This window comes from Hippocampus comes, unplaced genomic scaffold, assembly GCF_001891065.2.
Source record: "Hippocampus comes isolate QL1 unplaced genomic scaffold, H_comes_QL1_v1.1 scaffold86, whole genome shotgun sequence".
NCBI classification, from domain to species: domain Eukaryota; kingdom Metazoa; phylum Chordata; class Actinopteri; order Syngnathiformes; family Syngnathidae; genus Hippocampus; species Hippocampus comes.
The window spans coordinates 2,027,276-2,039,652 of NW_017805882.1; the positions used below are offsets into that span (position 1 = coordinate 2,027,276).

General features: G+C 41.9%; 1 long non-coding RNA gene across 1 annotated transcript; it reads left to right on the forward strand.

Annotated features, from left to right (window-relative positions):
• Positions 1-477: 477 nt before the first annotated feature.
• On the forward strand, positions 478-3,843 carry LOC109527271 (uncharacterized). Its single transcript, XR_002170502.1, has 4 exons — positions 478-605; positions 1,864-2,106; positions 3,161-3,255; positions 3,367-3,843. It is a non-coding gene; the product is annotated as an uncharacterized LOC109527271 (long non-coding RNA).
• The last annotated feature ends 8,534 nt before the right edge of the window (positions 3,844-12,377 follow it).

Here is a 12,377-nt window from a genome sequence, read left to right on the forward strand (position 1 = left end):
GAGCCTTGCCCAGCTGTCTTCGGGCAGTCGGCAGGGCACACATTGACGAACAACCATCCGTGCACACACACACATTCATCCATCCAACCGCTTTACCGTCACGAGGGTCGCGGGCATGTTGGAGCCTATTCCAGCTGACTTTGGGTCGTAGGCGGGGGACACAATCGCTGGGCACACACAGACGAACAACCATTCACACTCACAATCACATCAAAGGACAATTTAGAGTGATTAATTAGCCTCCCGTGTATGTTTGTAGAATTTGTAGGACACCGGAGTACCCGGAGAAAACCCACGCAGGCACGAGGAGAACATGCAAACTCACACAGGAAGGCCGGAGTCATAATTGAACCCTGCACTTCTGCACTATGAGTGTGTGTGTGTGTGTGTGTGTGTGTGTGTGTGTGTGTGTGTGGGTGTGGCTGTGTGTTGGTGTGCGCGTCTGCATACACCTTGAGGGTGTGTGTGTGGATGTGACTTGTTCCTGTCTATCACTGCAGTGCTTTGATGCATAATGTGGCAGAATGCTTTTAGTCTTGCTACTCATTAATACAAGGTGAAAGGAACAAAAACAGGGGATTTCCATTGGTGTCACAGGGAGGAAGGTATTTAAAAAATGCTGACTGTTAATCCATGGAAACGTTTGTAAACCTGATACGAACTCATAGGACACACACGTTTGGCTGTGAAATGTTTTCTTATAATAAGAATGAACATTTGCAGTTGGAATGCAATTGTTCGTTTGAACCTTGCCTTGATGCTTGATGATTCTGCTTCAGTTTAATTTAGAAATAACGTGACAAAAATCTGGGCTAAAGTCACAGATGAAAAGAGGGGTCACAAATTTTCTTGAGCTAAAAATTGACTGCTGATCACAGCCAGATCCTTGTGTGGTTGGGATTAGAGTGCATACTGAAGATTTTAACCAACACATCTCTTGAAGGTGTTTTTTTTCCGCACGGCTCTGAGACACCAGTAGGTTGATGGCTCTTGTAAATTGACTATTGCTTTCTTTTTGGACGGTGGAGGCATCAACCAGTCACCTGATCTCATCCCCTTTTTATTCTTTGGCCTCAGCTGGTGCCATGGCATTGTTATAAGACCAGAGTAGCCATTTCTACAAAGATACACGCACACATTGTACATGGACACCACCCTCATATGGCTCGAGGGCTATCAAAGGAATGTCAAAGATGGTTTCAACCTCTTTGTATGTGGCCTCTTTTGCCAACACTGTATGCTGGTGCTTCGATGTGGTTGGAGATTGTGATGGCCCAGAAATGCATTGTAAGTGACTGAAATATAATAAGGCCACTCACCCTAAGGGTAGAATGAAATGGTGATAAAACACGGATGGCTTTGAAGTCAGAGTTTGAATTTCAAATAGAAAAAAGACAAAACATAATTTCTCTGAATGAAGAAAAAAAGAGATCCAGACACACTCGGTGGCAAAGTATCAGATTCACAGCCTTATTTATTTGCAGCCTAAAACTATTGCTTGCTTTGCTCGACTTAATAGGTACTATCCACTTACTCTAGCAGACTGAGCATATTGTTTCTATCTAATTGACACTAAGCTCATGGCTATTACCATGTCAACACTGGATTACTGCTGCCTTTGAGCTTGTGGAGTGGTCGACTTGGCCCACATTCAGGCCTTGTTTTCCTTTCCACTCTTGTCCTCTGCCGCTTGCACACATCTAGTCGGGCGAGCTCATGCGCGATCGTTTCAAGACACACACACACACACACACACACACACACACACACACACACACACACACACACTGAAACACATGGAAACGCTCCCTGTCTCACATTTCTGTCTTTCCACCCCGTCTTTCTCCCTCATCTCCTTCACAGAAAACATGTTCCAGCAACAGACCAGGATTCCAAGGCCAATTTCACCATCACCGTAAAGTCCCCCCTCTCACAGGATCCCCTCGGTTCAGAGACGAGTGAGTGGGCATTCAGAGGCTGGATAAGTTGGTGACTGGCCAGGAACGGCCTCTGGTGAACAGAGACAGTAATTAGCACACAACAACCATTAACAAACAGATTAGCCCCTTAACCAGCATGGAATCCTGTCATCATTGTCGCGTACGTGTACGTGTGAAAATAGAAACCCACTGGTTGGTGAATACCTGAGTTTCACTTCAGCCTTTAAGACAGAGGCGGAGTTATGTATTTGATTTGTAATATATGAACAGGATGTGGGTTACCAACCTAACTGAAAAACTATCCAACCTTTTTCCAAGAAAATCTTGTAGGCGGTGGGGCAGGATCTGAGGGGGATATTTTTCTTCCAAAGATTAAGTTATTTTGATGTTTCTCACTCACGTTTATGTGCCGATATCTCCAAAGCGATGTAGGGTTAACAAAGCCATTGTGAAAGGCAACGCAACAAACCTGTTGAATCATTTGAACAAGTACTGTGCAAGTGATGTGGAGCACATGAAAATGCGAACAGAGTTTACATGGCCAGGCCATGTAAACTTTAGGCGTCAAACCATGCATCGACCAGACCAAAGCAGCACTTTTATGCTGCATATTTGCAATTAGCAGTGATTTTAACAATAACAATGAACTCAAAAATGTTTAGATTTTAAGACTTATTGATTATTCCTCAGGGCTCAATTTTTATTAGCTCACCGAATAGTTATTTTATAATATTATACATTTGTTGTACTGTTGAGCAATAAATGCTTTTTAAAAAAATTCCCTTTTCATTATTTTATTCGAAAAATGTATTCCCCGTATTACAATTTTCAAGTTCAGTCTGGTAATCTGATTTTTCAGCACAGATGGTTTAAAACCGGCAATTGAAAAGCAATTTAAAGTCATGAAAATTATCGTTGCATCCAAATGTCAAAACATAACAATACATTAGTCCGTTGAATTTGCTGATTTTTTATTTTTTCAAGGGGTTGCGCACCATAAAATCTATTTTGGAAGTAGACTCGACATCTACTTCAAAAATGTATCTGGATCCACCTGCTCGCAGAGTAACAGCATTTGAGCACCATTTTATTGTGTGTACATCATTGTAAAACTGAAAGAAATGTGTATCAAATGACTTCCCTTATTTGTTTATTCACTCACAGTATAACTGCATATGTGCACATATGTTGTTTTGTCTTTTGTGTGTGTTTATGTTCAGCCTCATTTCCTCAGTGCCTGCTGGTCACTTTTGGCATTTGGTGAAAAAAAAAAAGATGCTTCCATTCCCCAAGGCTCCTTCACTTCCAGCACTGTGTGAGATGAGGCTGTGATATGTGGAAATTATTTTTTAACCACTATAAATCGCTGATTCCCATCCTCTTTTCTCTCTCTCCCTCTCTTTCCCTCCCTATTCCTCCCCCATAGCTGGTGAATCCGCCCTGCTGTGTGCGCTTAATGAAAGATAAGAAGGGTCTTCCACCACTGACACTGAGCCACGGACCCTCAGAGGACCGCGCTAATCTGCTTGGCTCCTAATGGAGGCCACTTTGTGTCTGCCGAGGATCATTTCATATCAAACAAATTGTGTCCTGTGAAACCCATTACATTTTGGGCCCTTTAGAGATTCTTCACCCTTAGCTGACACATAGAGGACATTCTCAGCCTGACTTTGGATGGTGTAAACATTCCCAAAGATGTTCCTCTGTGGAGCAGCCCTTTGCCAGTTTGAAGAAGGGCTTTGTGCATGGTTAAAACCTGATCAAGCTTACATGAACTGGAGAAGAAAAAGACAAAACTATCAGAGTCCTTGCAGTGAAATGAGAACACATATGGAAAAAATAGAGCCGAGGGGGATATAAGTGACTGACAAAGAGTGAATAAATGTTCATCTTTGTAATCTTACCTGTATTCAGTCGTATAATTGTGTCTCTGCATGGGTTGCAGTGGCATGTGCCGGTAAGATCTGGAAAATTTCTGAAGAAAATTACACCCACATGTTATGATTGCTGTACTTACTGTATTTCAAAAAAAGGCAGGCACAGCTGGGTTCACAAATTAAGCAACACGGTCACAGCATGTGCCTCGAAAAATCGGATGTTGTTTGCTGGAGCGCGAAAGGTGGACTGAAACAGCCACGGTGAGGCAGATTTGAAAACACCATCACAGACAACATGTTCCTAATACATCTCCAGTCACCCTGCAAAGCACAACTGTCACGGTAAGCGGCAGGCACAACAGCGAAACATGTAGAGTAAATTTCTATTTGTATTGACAATAGTGTAATCTGCTGGGACAGTGTCACCCCTTGTGCAGGTCATCACTCTTAATGTTTATGTTATGTGTCTGCCCGGGTGTGTGTATTAATGTGTATGTTTTCCTGCATGCCGTTTCATCGCATGCTTGTGTGTCTGTGTATGCCATCAGTTCTGCTGGAGGAAAAAAAAAAACAAGGAGGGGTTGGGAGTTGAAAATGATCTGGGGCCGATACATATGAAATAGGAGGGCTCATACATAAACATAGCACCAAGGCCCCGGGGCCAGGCAATCTACGAGGCAAATTGCTCACCAGTCAGCCATGGAGGCCGCACTGTTTACTATGCATGAGGTCTTGTGACATGCTTTAAAGCCGCCCCTAAAACTGGATGACTGGGCTTGCGGTATTGAAAAGTTTGCTTTTTCCATTGCTATGGTGCTATTTCCTATGAAATACTGTGTACTGTATGCAGTGGGCGGAGGACAGATCAGCACATTGCTCTGCGAAGCTGTTGTAAGTTGCACAGTGCTGTGCGGGTGTTATAGTGTTGTTGAAAACAAACATTTTTGATGCAGCAAATTATTCCTATAAATGCACTGAACATTGTATGCACTGAGATTGTAACTGAGTCGAGATAGCAATGGTAATCAAACTGGCAAGCATGTCGGAAAAGGACCAGAAGGACAATTTGACTTTTTTTTTTTTTTTATATATTTTTTTTTTTTTACTGCTGATGATTTTATTTTTTTTTCGATTGAGGTAAACAAAATAAGTGCATCCAGACAATAATATACAGTTTGTTAAATCTACAAATATTCACTCTTGAGGCTGAACATTTAATCCGGCACAAGTTTAAAAGAACATGAATAAGACAAATGAGCAACTATAAGAGAGCATGAAGCAATGGTGACATTTAAACAAGCTACTGGAACACAGCTGCACTTACCAGCCTGGAGTCCCAGGGGGAGCACTCATCAATTCCATTCCAATCTGCGACCCCATAGGGCCCAAGTTCAAGTTCAAAGTCAGGCAACCATGGTGCCATCAGGAGAGTTGCCCACCCACATGTCCCGGAGTTAACGATAGGCCGACTCTAGATGAGGTCAGAGCAAATTGAGGAGGAAAGCTATTTAAAATATCCCTTTTTGAGAATTGAGGCTGCTTGTATGTGTGTGTGTGTGTGTGTGTGTGTGTGGATGACAGTCACATTGCACCTTTGCTTCCCCTCTGTCTCTCTTTTTCTGTCCATCTGCATTTTCTCTCCCTCTCTCAGGCTATAATTATGCTAATAGTATGTATATAGCAGTGGCCCCAGAGGCTTGGGGCATATTGAAGGCTCCCAGGTCTTTCCCTCCTGTAACAGTATTAGGGTGCTATTGAAAAGCAGACGGCGGGTGAGAAGGGGGGCAGGATAGAGAGATAGCATGGGGTGGCAAATGGGACATGACCACCGTGCTCTCTGTCACGCCGCCGCCCATTGTCTGGCCAAAGAAAAGGGCCTCCGTCACCAGTGGGATGATAATAAAGAAGCAAGAATGGGCCGCGCATATTAAACAACACAACGGACCATGCAGACCAACCTGCATGGGTGCGCTGACGGGAAAAGCACATGGACCGGGCCGATCGAGAAACTGGTTTAATGGGAGAGGGAGGGACCGCGGGAATGGAAGAAAGAAAAGGTTGCATCGTGTGGAAGAGGCACAAAGAGAGGGAGACAAACACAGATAACTGTTAAGTATTTGTTTTCCTTTCAAGACACCTGCTAATGTCAGAGGTCTCAGCCAGTGTCGGATAAAGGCCATTTTCCCACAAGCTGCTCTTTCAGGTTTTTTTTTTTTTTTTTTTTACGGGGAGTCGTTTGGTGAAAATAGCTTCAAACCTCCTATACTGTAAATGAGTCAGTTATGAAGTCATATTTTAATTATATTTTGACATTCAGTTAATATTGCAATACTTCAGTCAAATAATCGCAATTATTAGATCCTTATTAACTGCGCAGGCAACAATTTCAAAGGAATGTTTACAACCATCAGGTTAACAAGTGAACATGTAAATTAATTGATACATAAAATATACAGTCAACAATATATAAAGTCACTTTTGTTTTTGATAACGTGCAACAAATGATGAGGTCTTCAGGGTGAAGGGAATTCAAGCTGCCCTTTATACAGTACATGCAGTCTCATACAGTCTATTTATTTTTTTAGATGTTTTCCAAATTAAAGGTAAGCTATAATGTGCTGGCCCTAACCAGAGATGTGTGTACAGGATGCACACAAAAATACACGTTAGCTGCTCACTGAGCTGATCTCTCATGTTGTCAGTTGGTTGTAAAGCATGCAGAGGAGCTAACACTCAACCTCAATTCAAATATTTGTTAAATGAAATTATATTTATTTATTTTTCTATCCCTAAATAGCAGTCTATTCTCTTCAATTCCTAACCCTGGTTTAATTGCTGTGAAAATGTGTACGTTAGATTTTTTTTTTTTGTGTGTCAATCAGGTTTCAGCCTCTATGTGCTGCCATATCAGTCTTATGTGCCCAGGGCCTTCCGAACAAAATTACTTAAACTGTATTAGCAATTGGAGCGTTTATTTGACCAACACAGTTCGAAATCTTTCCTCCCAAGTTGTGTTTTTGTATAATATTGAAGGTTGTGGAGGGTTCGCTCTCCGAGTCGGAGTACAACTTTTTATTTTCCCTAGTCAGTCTTATCTGCCCAGGGCCTTCCAAACAAAATTACTTAAACTATATTAGCAATTGGAGCGTTTATTTGACCAACACAATTCAAAATCTTTCCTCCCAAGTTGTGTTTGTTGTATAATATTGAAGGTTGTGGAGGGTTCACTCTCCGAGTCGGAGTACAACTTTTTATTTTCCCTATATTTTTCCCAAATATTTTTGTTGAGTTCCAAATTAGACAACAATTACAGTATATTATCACAGTAACTGAACTCGTGTGGAAGTTAAAAAAAAAAAAGCTTTGATTTAACGCAACAAAAAGATGATTTTGTCTGAATTTGTCGAGGTCATTAGAAATGCATATGTTTTCAGAAAACAATGTCCTTATACAGTAAAACCATGTATACACTGGAATATATTGTAAATCTCAAACTGCTACGGGGATGGTTAGATCCACAACCCAACTTTTATTCCCCCGAGCTCATGAAATATATCTTCCATACAATGAATTTCAGGAAGTTATAACAACAATGGTGGAACAGTTAAATCATCACAGAGACAATCAAATATTTTCTAGGACTTCGGCATGCTCTCTACCTGTTTTAAGGAGGAAATCCCTGAAGTTTTTATATACTCTTCTGATCCTCTCTTAGAGCTTTTGAGCTTTTGGGGATTCTAAAACTGTTTTGATGGCCGCTGTCAGATATGGGGCATTAAGATCAACCAAGTGTACGTCTGATCCGGCTTTCCTTCCAGTCTGATGGTAGCTCAACTCACAGTCCCAAGTTCCAGTGTTTTTTGTTTTTTGCCTGGGTGCTACCTGCCCCCACCCATTCCCATTCCCATCCTTGCCCTCCTCTGTCTTTGCCTGAGTATGTTGAGAGGTGTCAACAGTAGAGGCGTGGGTGTGGAAGGCTCTAGCATGGTTCACGGCTATCGCATGTGGCCCGGCAGCTATGCAGCGTGGCAACCATCTGTCCACATGTCACACAGTGAGTTGCTCTCTCACTTTCTCCCTTGCTCGCGCTGTCACTTCCTGCCCTCCTTTTCATTCTTCCTCATCTCCTGCATACATCGTCAGTAGCAAGAGGTTAGTACCCCATTAAAGGAGCCGAGAGGGGAGTGGTGAAAAACAACGTCAACTCTTTCCTCTTTTCGGAACAAGCAGACTGCACACCTCCGACACTTTACATTTTGCAGACAATGCAAGCTATTGACAATCAGCGGCCACGGTCTTGTGAGAAGTACGAGAGCTGTATGAAAAAATATATCAAGGATGATCATGCTTACTTTTCATTAGCACAGGCATTATTTTAAATAAAATGTTTATGGCAGTTGTTGAGGTTTGCACTTTGTCCTCCTCTATTGGTGCAGATTCAATGTTGTGCCCGTAGAACTTTTTGTCAGAGAAAAAGGCAGCACTCTTCACAGACCAGCGAGTGGCAGTGTGTCACAGTTACAGCAGACCACCTTCAACCATCCACATGTACTGCGATTGCATAAATGGCAATATGTGTGCATCCGTGTCTGTACAGTTGTAGCTTTCTTTTTCAAATGTCCCCTTGACTCCGCAGCATTTTTGCACACTCATGTGATCAACCCTCTGTACACGTTTGCGTTTGTTGAAAGTAACATTTTTTTTTGCCTGTCTGATTAATTGTCTTCACCACATAGGCAGCCAGAAAGAAAGTAGTAAGAAGATAGTAGTAGCAAACAAACCATAATATTGTCAACAAGGATTCCACTGGATTAATGACCTTAAAAACCTGGAAATGTCCATAGATCTCGACTATTTAGCTTATAATTTCCTCCCTGGGTCCTGAGCATTAAACCCGCTGTGTTGTTCTTGGCAGTCCGCAGCCGGACCAGATCATCTCATGGACGTTGATACTTTCCCCTGGGATCCATTCGCCTCTCCATTTGATGGAAGCCAAAAGGGGCCTTTGGCCAGAAAGGTCCCATTATGTCTCAAGGACAAAGTTTTAGGGGTGAAAAACCCTTTTTCCAGATCACCTCTGGGTTCAAGCATGATGACAGATGCCCTGTTCAGCAATGAAGGTTTCTTTTATACCTTTTAAGTAGTTTCCTGCTGTCGCAAAGCTTTGCAGCCCATTTCCATTTGCACTGGATACTGAAAGTGTGGTCAACATAGGACTTCTCCGAAGCTACAAACAAAAATACAAAAATCTTTGTTTTCTTCACTGTTCAGCTCTGATGTGTACAGTATGCCATAATGATCGCAGAGTCCGGAGCCCAGATTGCGACTACATTCCCACCTCATGACCTCATGGCTGCATGTATGTATTAAACAGATGTGGGCTGGCTATGAGAGGCCTGAAACAGGATAGGGCAGCCTATAGCCTTTAGGCTGGTCTTCGCTGGCCTCGGAGCCAGGGGCCGGAGGGTGCAGAGGGCAAAATAAACAGGACAGATCTCTGTGCATGTGCAGGGGGTGCTTGTGAAAGGGAAAGAGCAAAAAAGAGAGAGGAACCCCCTACCCCCCACCCCCATTTCCCATGTGCTACCCAGAATGTTCAGGCAGCCTTCCATGTCAGCATGATGTGAGAACAGTGAGTCCATTTTATGCTGATGCACAGCAAAAAAAAAAAAAAAAAGAACACAACATGTTGGACATTCAGTCCAATTTATTACAAGTGATGGGTCTCTGTAGATTTTCCAAACTCATTTCAATGGTTCACAACATATTCTTTTATCCTCAAGGCAGCCACTACAGTTGACGTTTTTTTTTTTTTTCCATCCAAGATGTCTGTTGTGCAAGTATTCCACACTATTGGTATTGTTGTCATTTGTAATGTTTTGGTGACTTCCCTGTGTGGTTGACTCATCTGACTGTGTGGGTTCAGTTCCCACTCAGTGACGGTGTAAACGTGTGTCAATAGTTTGTCTCTGAGTTTTAGCTGTGACTGATTGTCAACCATTCCAGGGTGGTCTTAGCCTGAAGTCAGATGAGATGTGTGCCAGTGTTCAACTACATTGTCCTGGATAAGTGGGATGAAATAATGGATGGATGCATGGAAATTCTGGTGTTGTTGTTTTGTTGACAAAGGTATACATAATACGTTGGTCATTACGTTACATTACGTTTTTTTTTTTAAATTTTTTATGTACGCAGTGTTTGGTGAGTGCAAGATGCAAAAAAAGGTCACTAAGTTTTGTGTGACTGTTTCACCTTTCTTCTTCCGTATGGACGTACACAAATCCCTAAATAAATTCACAAAAAATGAAGTCTGACAGCTCATGTTTGATATTAATTGACAAAGATGAAAACAAAGTAGAATTTTGCTGTAATTAGATTTATAAATGTAAGATGTCGTTTCAAATAGTTATTTGTTTTTTCTAAGCATTTTTGTTGTATTTCATTGACAAAAATGTATTTAATTTTAGTTGTTATTTTGCTAGTTTTCATTAACGAGAATAATCTTGGTTGCAACATGTTGGACTATGCTGAAGGTGAGCATATACTCTATGGAGGGGGTGGGGGCACGCTGTACATTGTTTTTAACAAACATTATTGATTACAAAGTGTGTTGATACCTTAATGATGTTGTTTGTAACCACTTCCTGGGAAAGAAGAATAATGCTGATCAAGGAGGTTTGCGTTGCTGAACAACGAACGTAATCCAGATGACAGCATGAACCATATTCTGCATAGTTGATTGATAGTGTACTGCATTGTTTACATGCAACAGCCACACACTGCGTCCTCCTGCAGTGGTGCATGGAGAGCCACCATTAGTGAGACTGACACCCACCAAGGCGAAACACTCTAACTAGCCCACAGCCTCAGACCCATCTATTCTCAATATGCCACATTCTTATTCATTTTTCCCCAAAACCTGACACTGCAATCTGATGATGAACCAGCCCCATTATTTTTGTGCACCAGTAGGAAAAGATAGAGCTCATAACGTTGAGCCTTGCTACAACCAACATTATCCCTCTATGTCAGAGGTTGGTAATATCCAAGCAGTTTGGGAATCCATAGGTGCATACAGAATGATGTCATTAATCCTCCAGGGCAATCTCTGCCTCTTTTGCTGTCTTTTTTTTTTCCTTCGAATAAATGCACCAAATACAGAGGCACATTTGCATACTGCATAAGCTACCAGATGGCTGGCTCACTGGGCTTTGGGTACAAATTAGATTTCTTTCTTTCTTTTTTTTCATCCTTCTTATTTTCATTCTTGTTTTTATCAGCGAGGGTCTCAGTGGATGGACCGGTGAACAAGATGTCCGATACGAGGGGCTAGGAGCGGCTGTAATTAATGAGCATTTTTATTCATTTATTTATTTTCGCACCAGCATGAAAGCCTTGTGAATTACTCAAAGTCTTGACAGAAAAGACCCACACTGGTTACTTTTAGTAAAGAGTGGCCTAAATGGTCAGCAAATGCAGCGATATTATCTAAAATGGTGGGCTACTACAACTAACACATTGCTTGCTTCACCTGTTCAATTTTGTGTCATTGTCAGTTTTTTAGAGGGCATCAAAATAACTGAAATAACTGGGCTGTCAAAATTTCAGCAAGTCAAGCATTTTATAAAATCAGTCAATCAATAAATCAATCAGATATTTATTTAGACAGCACTTTTAATAAAAATGGTACCTCACAACTAAATGCAAGGTACCCATTCCCGCCGACACATAAACAGATGCATTCTATATAGACAGACATTCATCCCCACACACGCACATTTTCCCCCTTAATAATTAAAATCACCATTTAAAAAATGAATTTTATCCATCCATTTTCCCATCCGCTTTATCCTCACAAGTGTCGCGGGGGGTGCTGGAGCCTATCCGAGCCGTCTTCAGGCCGTAGGCAGGGGACACCCTGAACCGGTTGCCAGCCAATCGCAGGGCACACATACACGAACAACCATCCACGCTCACACTCACACCAGGGGACAATTTGGAGTGTTCAATCAGCCTGCCATGTATGTTTTTGGAATGTGGGAGGAAACCGAAGTACCCAGAGAAAACCCACGCAGGCATGGGGAGAACATGCAAACTCCACACGGGAAGGCCAGAACCGGGATTGAACCCACCACCTCTGCACTGTGAGGTCGACGCGCTAACCCCTGTCATGCATTTTATGTTTATTTTATTCATCTGACAGTTACTTTTGTTTGATGTTCTTCAACATTCAAATAGGCCGGCTTTATGCAAAAAAGCAAGAATTTGAGATGACTGAAAATATTTTTTCATGGCACTGTACATGTCATGCCAGCCTTGTCCAAAACACTATACTCTGCTTGTATGTGGCTTGAGAATTTTAGTTCTGGACCTAATGTGAGTCACGGCGGAATAGTGGTTCACTTTCATGTGTGCATGGCTGTCCGTCTCGATTGGTGACTTGTCAAGTTAGCTTTTCAGCAGACAAGAGTTACAGAATATTCAAAGGTATATTTTTCTGGAGATATTTTTCTGTTAACAAGCTCATAAACTTATATGAATGTGGCAGTTGTCTATACGT